This window comes from Lycium ferocissimum, chromosome 6, assembly GCF_029784015.1.
Source record: "Lycium ferocissimum isolate CSIRO_LF1 chromosome 6, AGI_CSIRO_Lferr_CH_V1, whole genome shotgun sequence".
Lineage (NCBI taxonomy): Eukaryota > Viridiplantae > Streptophyta > Magnoliopsida > Solanales > Solanaceae > Lycium > Lycium ferocissimum.
The window spans coordinates 16,001,078-16,009,929 of NC_081347.1; positions in this window are offsets into that span (position 1 = coordinate 16,001,078).

Genomic DNA, 8,852 nt, shown 5'->3' on the forward strand with positions numbered 1-8,852 from the left:
GTACTATGACAGTCAGAGGGTTCGCTCGGCCCTAAGTAAGGGTCGGGTGCCCATCACACCCTATCGGATTAAGGGTGTGACAAATTGGTATCATAAAGCGGTTCGTCTTGGGGGTTGTACGCAAAGTCGTGTCCCGTGAGAGTCTTTGTTTATGGTGTGAAGCGCGCCACATTTATAAACAGGAGGCTACGGGGCATCTAGGATGGTTACTCTTCTTTGGCATTTTAGATCGTGCTATAGAGCCAAGTTATAGGAAATGAGATCCTTTGTACTAATCTTTGATTTCGGCGAGGATGATATTGACGGGGCGGAAGCGATCGGCGGTATGGAAGGTTACAAAGCACGCGAGTAAGTAAAGATACGAAAATATATATGTCAAGTAAGGTATTGGCATACGATTGAAAGGCAAAGTTGAAAGCGAAAAAGGAAGGTAAGCAAGAAAATGTGATATGTGTAGTCGTCGAGCATATGAGGTAAATCTAATATCTTCGGACTTTTGTGAATATTGAGAGCCCCGTGGGCTATGATACGATACAATATGATGTGATATGTATATATGATGATGGCCATGGCCCCAGTGAGGCCTTATTTCTGCGTGCGAGTTTTGGAATAGTAAGAAATACGGAGGAAACTCTAAAATTTTTCTAGAAATAATACGAGAATGAGATACAAGTTGGAAAATATTTTGAAAAAGTCGGGTTAATAGTAGCGATAAAGTTGATTGAGTCAGAAAGTACGGCCCTCTCTAGAATAAGTTAATGGTGGAAGAAGTAGTGAAATGGTCAATAAGACGTCGGTGGGAATATGGTAGTAAGGAAATTTGGAAGGACTTGTGCTACTAGGCGATGATTTAGAAAGAATTTGTGTTTGGATAAAGTGATATGATTAAGATAAGCGTATGAGGAAAAAATTGTGACGAATAGGAATGTATCGATTGATAGGCGGTAAAATGTCTTGTGGGGACGTTTTGAAATATGTGTAAGGCTCCGACGTACTCTAGGATATGTAATGAAGGTTGTGCGGTGAGGCGGACGTGATTATATCGATTTAACGCACCCAATTTCATTAAAGCCTCAAGGTTAAGCGCGTCTTGAAAGCGAGAGAAATTTCGGGATGGGTGACCCCCCTGGGAAGTTTTACCGAAAATCCTACAAATTCGGATGTAAGGAGTGATAAGAAATTGGAGTAGTCTAAGAGAGATTAGAGTATGTGGAGCGACCGAAACCTTAAGAGGACGCGTAGAGACGGTGAATCGAGGGTCGGCGAAGGAAGGAGTTAACGGAAAGAGGAAATAAAAGGAAGCGGGACAACGGTATAGCAACAGGTTAAGATGTGTGTAATGGAGGGCATAAGTGCCATGAGTGACGGGACATTGAAAGGCCTAGTTATAGGAAGATGAGGAACAAGGCAGAATGAATGCTAGGAAATAACTGGGATGATACGAATAAAATGTGAACGAACAGAATATGTTCTGGAAATGAGAAAAGGACTATGTAAGAGTAGTGTGTTCTGAACGACACAGAGGAAGCATAAGATTTCTCGTGTGCGAAAAAAAGAATAGGCATGAATGGATAATGGTATAAGTATACCCACTAAAGGGAGCGGGTGAGAGAAATGCAAAGAGTGGGATAAGAACGGTTGATACGATAATGTGTTTGGTATGGGCATCCGGGCTGCCCCCCCCCCCCCCCTCCCAAAGTAAGTAGTGAGATCGGAAAACTAACAATAAGTGTATAAGAGTCGGGATGGTGTTTGAGGCAATGTGAGAAGCTTTGCAAAAGAATGACGGACACTAGAAAATGGACGTGTATGAAGAAAAAAAGGGGACAAGAAATGGTATTGGATAGCCTAAGAGATAGTATGAAGGACGGCTATAGCTATGAAAAGGGAGCTCCCCGAGGCGCTTATGAGACCTCGTACGACTAGTTGAACATTCGAGGATGAATGTTCTAAAGGGAAGGATGTTATATCTCGCATTTCGCACGTCGGAATATTTTTAAGTTGGTTGCGAAGAGTTATGGACAAGGCTATTCTCGAGTTTTGATTTAAGTATAAGTGCGTATTCATCTTTTTGTCGGTATGGAAGCATTAAGGAAATTTGGAACAAAATTTGGAAAAAATTGGGAAAAAAATTATTTCATGAAATGGAAGAAGCACATGTGGTTGTGGGCCCCACCCATGGATTTGGCCAATATATATATGTCAAGGGGGATGACTGTTAATCTTATATTTGTAAAAGATGACAAAAATATACATGGGTAAAAACATGAAAAATTTAGGAAATTAAAGGAAAAAAAAAGAAAAAAAAGAGAAATGAAGAGCATGTGCAGGTCATGTGCCATGGCATGTGTATATATATATATATATAGGAGCAAACATGAGACATATGATTCATCATTTTAAACTTGGAAAATTCAAGAAAGAAAAGAAAAAAAAAAAGAAGAGAGAGCACAACGGCCAAAATTTTGCAGAAACCAGCCCATGATTTTGGTCATGGAAAAATATTTTTCTCCTTGTTTCTCTACTAATTGGAAGGTCCTCTAACATGGAGTAGTTGTTGGAAGAAGAAAACCATTTGTTTTGCAAAATATCAAGACAACCTAATGGAACAAGTGGAGAAATCAAGGTATGGTTCAATCTTGATTTTTTACATGTTTTATGGTGTTTATGCATGTTGTGATATGCAAAAATGAATGAAAATCATGAAAGTTATGGAGTATGTTGAAGTGTAGCCGTGTGCATGATGTTGGTGTGGCATGTGTGTGTGTTAATTTAGTGTTTGATTGATATTGTTATGGACGTTTTGTGTATGTTGTAATGTGTAAGAAAATGATGAAATGCATGAAGTTGTGTGTGTTGATGTGTGGCCGTGAATGGGGGTTGTTTGTGTGGAAGAGATGGACTAATTTATTTGATATTTTGGTTGTCGTCGATATGAATTCTACAATGTGAAATGAAGGTTTAATGACTTATGTTGGTGTTGCAATTGTTGTGGGATGTTTTGAAAGTTAATATGATTCTAATATGTTTTCTTATATTTATGAAGTAATGTTGGTAATTCTTGTATGGGAATATTTGTTGACGTAGTATGATGAATTTGAAAGAAAGAAATTGTTGGATTGTTGTATTCTTAATTGGAAGGTTTTGGATTGTTGAATAACGATATATTAGTTTGAATTGTCTTGAATACTTTGTGGATTGTTATGTGGAATATTCTTAAATTTTGTGCGGTTGGAATTGGCATTGATATTGTTAATGGTTGTTGGTTTGGTTGTTGATTGAATATTGGCCAGTTGAACTTGGTGGGATGGAGTATTTATAGGGGAAGTCTTTGCCGAAATTTCGGTAGATAAGTGTTATCTTAAAATTCAACTTCTAAATGCTCTAATTAATGTTTGGTAAATGTGACCAAATTGTAGATTTTTGGTGAATTTAGAGCTCGAGTTTGGAGTAGCGGAAAAGGCGGAAAAGGTATGTAAGGCTTTACTCTTCCTTCTTTGGCATGTCCTAGACATAATAGGTTTGGATACGAGCCTCGGGACTACTCTATCTCTAGAAACCTAAGTTTGGATTTGACCACTATTCATTCAATAGAATTGAATTAGACTTTCTATGTTTCATTGGAAAGGTAGCTTGAATATATGTAACTTTCACCGACGGCACCGGAATGTCCCAAAACCTTGCTAGGTAACTTTATTAAGCCTAGGATTCTAAGGCAAGTATTCCTTCCAGAAATTCGTAAATGTCCTCCAGGATGTCCATATGTTGCAAAGACCAAATTTTAAGAGGTTGAAAGCCTTTATGCCAAACGATGAATATGGCTTATAATGGTAACAATGACGTCAAATATGAAGAAATGCCTATGACGAATATGTCGACGATACGTTTCTACCACGAATGTAATTACGTGAGACGTGTTAAAGGTTTCCATAACGTTCTCATTTTCAAACGCTAGGAGTAATGGTTTTAAGGCATGATTTTCTTTTTAAAAGTTTGCAAATGTTTTCCAAAATATTCATTTTTCTCCAAAAACCAAGTTTGATGATTTTGAAAGCTTTTATGACTAAAACGATGAACATGATTCTATGATGACAAGGATGATGCCAGATATGAGAAAATGTCTATGACAAATACGTCAAGGATATGTATATGCACATGGGATGGGGGAAGGGATACATGGGGGAATGGGAAGGGAAACATGTTTCATTGCCACTGTCGGTACAACTTATCATCCCGGACGCGGGATGCCGGACGCGGGATTTATGGGCCGGAGTTTTCGGCGCTATGTGGGCGCCGACGTCGTTCGGCGCTATGATATGATATGACACGCTATGATATGATATGACACGCTATGATATGATATGATACGCTATGATATGATATGATATGCTATGATACGATATGATATGATATGATATGATTCGCTATGATATGACCTGATATGACATGATATGATATGATACGATATGATATGATATGATACGCTATGATATGATATGATACGACATGATATGTTATGACAAGACACGACATGATATGAGTTCTATTCTCCATGCATGAAAAAAAATGCTTTTTAAAAAAAAAAAAAAAAAAAAGCGCATGCGTAGTTTCCGGCCAAAGGGCATTCACGTGTACGGGTTACTCTCTTACCTCATTATCCGTTCTATGATCCCATGATGTTTATATTCATGCTTTATGCATTTCTTATCTTTTACTTTTCAGACCTTACATACTCGGTACATATTCCGTGCGACCCCCACTTTCTTCGGGCTGCGTTCATGCGCGCGAGTACACCCAAAGTGAGTCAAGACATTAGCGAGAAGGTGTTCCGGCGGGATTGGCGAGCTCCATTTTCTCGAGTCTTTGCCGAGTCGGTGTATACGTGTGTTATGGTATACGATTATGTTAGAGACTTGCGAACGAGTCATGTATATAAGATGTCCGTTGTGAGCGGCTCTATAAGCCGTCGTATTGCTATACATGATATTACGATTTTTGTACGGTCGCAAGTTATGTTGATTTGAAAAGATATAAAATATGTTCGTTTTTCAAAAATTTTTTCATTATGCGTTCATGTGCGGTTAAGGAGCCGTGTAATTACGAGTACTATGACGGTCGAGAGGTTCGCTCGAAGCCCTAAAATGAGGTCGGGTGCCACGCACACCCTATCGGATTAAGGGTGTGACACAAATATCGAAATAGACTAAAATAATAGGGTCTCTGACTTTTTAACAATTCATTATTATTAATGCCGTCGCCGTAGAAAGCGGTACCTGGACCGCCCCAGCGGCCACATGGCCACTTTAGCGATAATAACTAAAAGTCATTGACCGCTCCAGTGGTGCCGCTGCTGCGGTGCTGGTGCCACCAAAGCGGGCACCAGACACCAAAAACTTAACCCAAGTTTTATTTTTTGATTCGATTTCTGACTAATTTTCGAGGCCATCTGCTCACATACCAAACACCTAGTCTCACATAAAATGCACTATGAACGCGGGCCGCGCGCTTGCGCAGAATTCCCAACGGAGGTCTCGTTGACCGAGTCAGCCCCAGGTGCCTTAATTGCAAATTTCCATCACAAGTCCCGAAATGCCCAGGTGCATTAAAACCAAGACAACCTTTTACGGGGTTCTCGCGGTCCGGACCTCTCGAAATTGATGAAATTTCAAAAAAAGTTCGTTTGCCCAAAAGTCAACTTTGGGTTAACCATTTTTCACTTTAAACTGATTTTTTCACAAAAGTTGCCCGAACCCGGCCTAGACACCTCGAGAAGCGTGTCAACGGTCCTTTCGTGTCAAAAGTGAGCTAATCAATGCTTGGTAACGGGCGAAAATACCAGGAGACTATAACGACCAAACAGGTCGTTACAGATATGGGTGATTGTTGATAGGCTTACAAAGTCAGCATATTTTCCACCTGTCAGGACTACTTATTCTGCTAAGGATTATGCGAAGTTATATATTAAGGAGATAGTGCAATTTCATGGTGTTCCAGTATTCTATTATTTCAGACAGAGGTGCACAGTTTATAGCTAACTTCTGAAAATCTTTCCAGAAAGGATTGGGTACATAAGTGAGTCGTAGCACAACATTCTATCCCCAGACAGACGGACAAGCTGAGCATACGATCCACAAACTTGAGGATATGTTACGGGCATGTGTGATAGATTTCAGAGGTAGTTGGGATGATCATTTGCCGCTTATCGAGTTTGAGTATAATAATAGTTACCACTCCAACATTCAGATGGCTCCGTATGAAGCCATATATGGACGAAAATGCAGATCACCTATCGGATGGTTCAAGGTTGGGGAATCTAAGCTAATAAGACCACATTTGATCCAGCAGGCAGTTGATAAGGTTAAGCTTATTCAGGAAAGCCTATTGGCTGCCCAGAGTCGCCAGAAGTCTTATGCAGATAATCGACGACGTGAGTTGGAGCTTTAGATAGACGACTAGTTATTATTGAAGGTATCACCAATGAAGGTTGTTATGAGATTTGGTAAGAAGGGAAAGCTTAGCCCTCGATACATTGGGCCTTATAGGATTGTGTGCCGAGTAGGACAAGAGGCCTATGAGTTAGCTCTACCTTCAGACTTGGAGTCTGCACGTCCGGTCTTCCATGTGTCTATGCTTCATAGGTGTATTGGAGATCCTTCCAGAGTCGTACCCGTTGATGGTGTTCAGGTTGTAGAACAACTACCATATGAAGAGGTTCCTATTGCCATCCTATATCGACAGGTCCGTAGGTTAAGGACCAAGAACGTGGCATCCATAAAAAGGTACTTTGGAGGAATAAGAATGTTGAAGAGATTACTTGGGAAGCTGAGGAAGACATGAGACCCAGATATTCACACTTGTTTTCGGCTCCGGAAGCGATGCGGACTACGACATGCTCATGCTTGTGAGGGTATGTATTATTTGTCAGTTACACTTATTGGTCATGTGGGACCATTGTTGTTATCGATTGTTGCAGCCCTGTGTGGCATTGTAATGTGTTGTTGGGTTGTGTGGAAGGTTGCTAGTGGTGTAATTACAGAGGATACTCTGCCAAAATTTTACGTAGACTCCTAAGGGTGCTAACATTTGAGGATGAATATTTCTAAGGAGGGGAGGATGTTACCCTCCGTACTTTCGTACATTAAGTTTCTTCATGAGCTGGTTGCTATAGATTCGGTGCCACGACCCAATTTCACAAAGTCGCGCGGACACCTACCTATCCCACCTCGGTAGGCGAAAACTTAAATAGCGGAAGAAGATAACGTAAGTTTGACATATGAATATATAATAAGTGCATAAGTAAATCCAAAACCAACCCAATATCTGGTCTGGTCATAGAAGAGCATCTAACTAAAATCTATAAGTCTGGAAGCAGTAATAATACATCAATAGTCTCAAATATGTCTTAGAATAGCAAAATAATGCATAATAAAAGAAGAGTCTTCGGGTAGCGAAGCGTCTACGTGCTCACCCCAATAGACTCAAATCAGTAACCTCGAACTCTCAACCACGAGGGGTTGATGTCGACCCGCACTCGATACTACATTCATAAAGAATGCGGCAAAGTGCGGTCGATATAAACAACACGTGCTGGTAGGTATCATCGGCCGACTAAGACTAGCTAACATATACCAAGATAATAAAGTAAGATAAACAGGTAAATCAACAAAGTATAAGTCAACACGAGCCAGTAACCAAGTACAAGTCATCACTTATGTTATAGCATCTAAACCCAACTGTGCCAAGTCTCAGTATATCCAATCTGAATCAGTATATCACAATCATATCACAACGAGTCATCACCTATATAGTAGCATCTAAACCTAACTGTGCCAAATCTAAGTATATCACAATCATATCACAATGAGTCACCACCTATGTTATAGCATCTAAATCCAACTGTGCCAAATCTCAGTATATCTATTTCGAACTAGTATATCACAATCATATCACAACAAATCACAGGAATATCACAGGAAGCCAAATGATACAATGCAATGCAATAATGTATGAAGTGTGAATGCAATGCATATGCACCGTACACATACTTCGATGATGGAACATCACATCTCAGCAGTACAACCCATGGAGGACCTGCGAAGTCCATGTACACTCACGATTCTGGCAATAACCTCGGCAATTGCTACCAACACTCATGCCTCGATTCTGGGATAAATGTCGAACTTCGATCCTCACGTCACTCTCATCCAACTGGGACCAGATTCTTATACCTCATCAATGTATCAACAGTATATCATGAAGGATGAGAATGGGTGCAACATATGAGTTCAAATTCAATAATCAAATCAATCTCAACAGTACCACAAATGGAACACAAGTAATATTAATAGTAAGGCTACACAATAAGGCATAATAGAATCACAATTCTCAATAGTACATCCCAGGGCACACAAATAATATCAATGATAAGGCTACACAATATGCCACAATGGAATCAGAACTCTCAACAATACCTTCCAGGGCACACAAGTAATATTAATGATAAAGCTATACAATAAAACACAATGGAATCACTATACTCATCTTAATATCAATCAAGTAAAGTACCGCAATATCATAGCCATGATATATCTCTAATCACAAATATTCGATGTCTCAATGTTGAACGAGCCAATAAGTAAATAGAACAAGATAAGTCAACAACGCAATGGGGTGGCTAGCCCCCAAATCACACAACAAGGCCAAACCTAATACAATATCCAACCCAACTTCATACCCAAAGGTTTACGTGCATTCTCCGAAAATATCATCTAAACATACGCATCTCTAATCGAAGTCTCACCATAAGGTAAACCATAACCTACCTGGAAAGTCCAATAACAAAGTCTCCAATA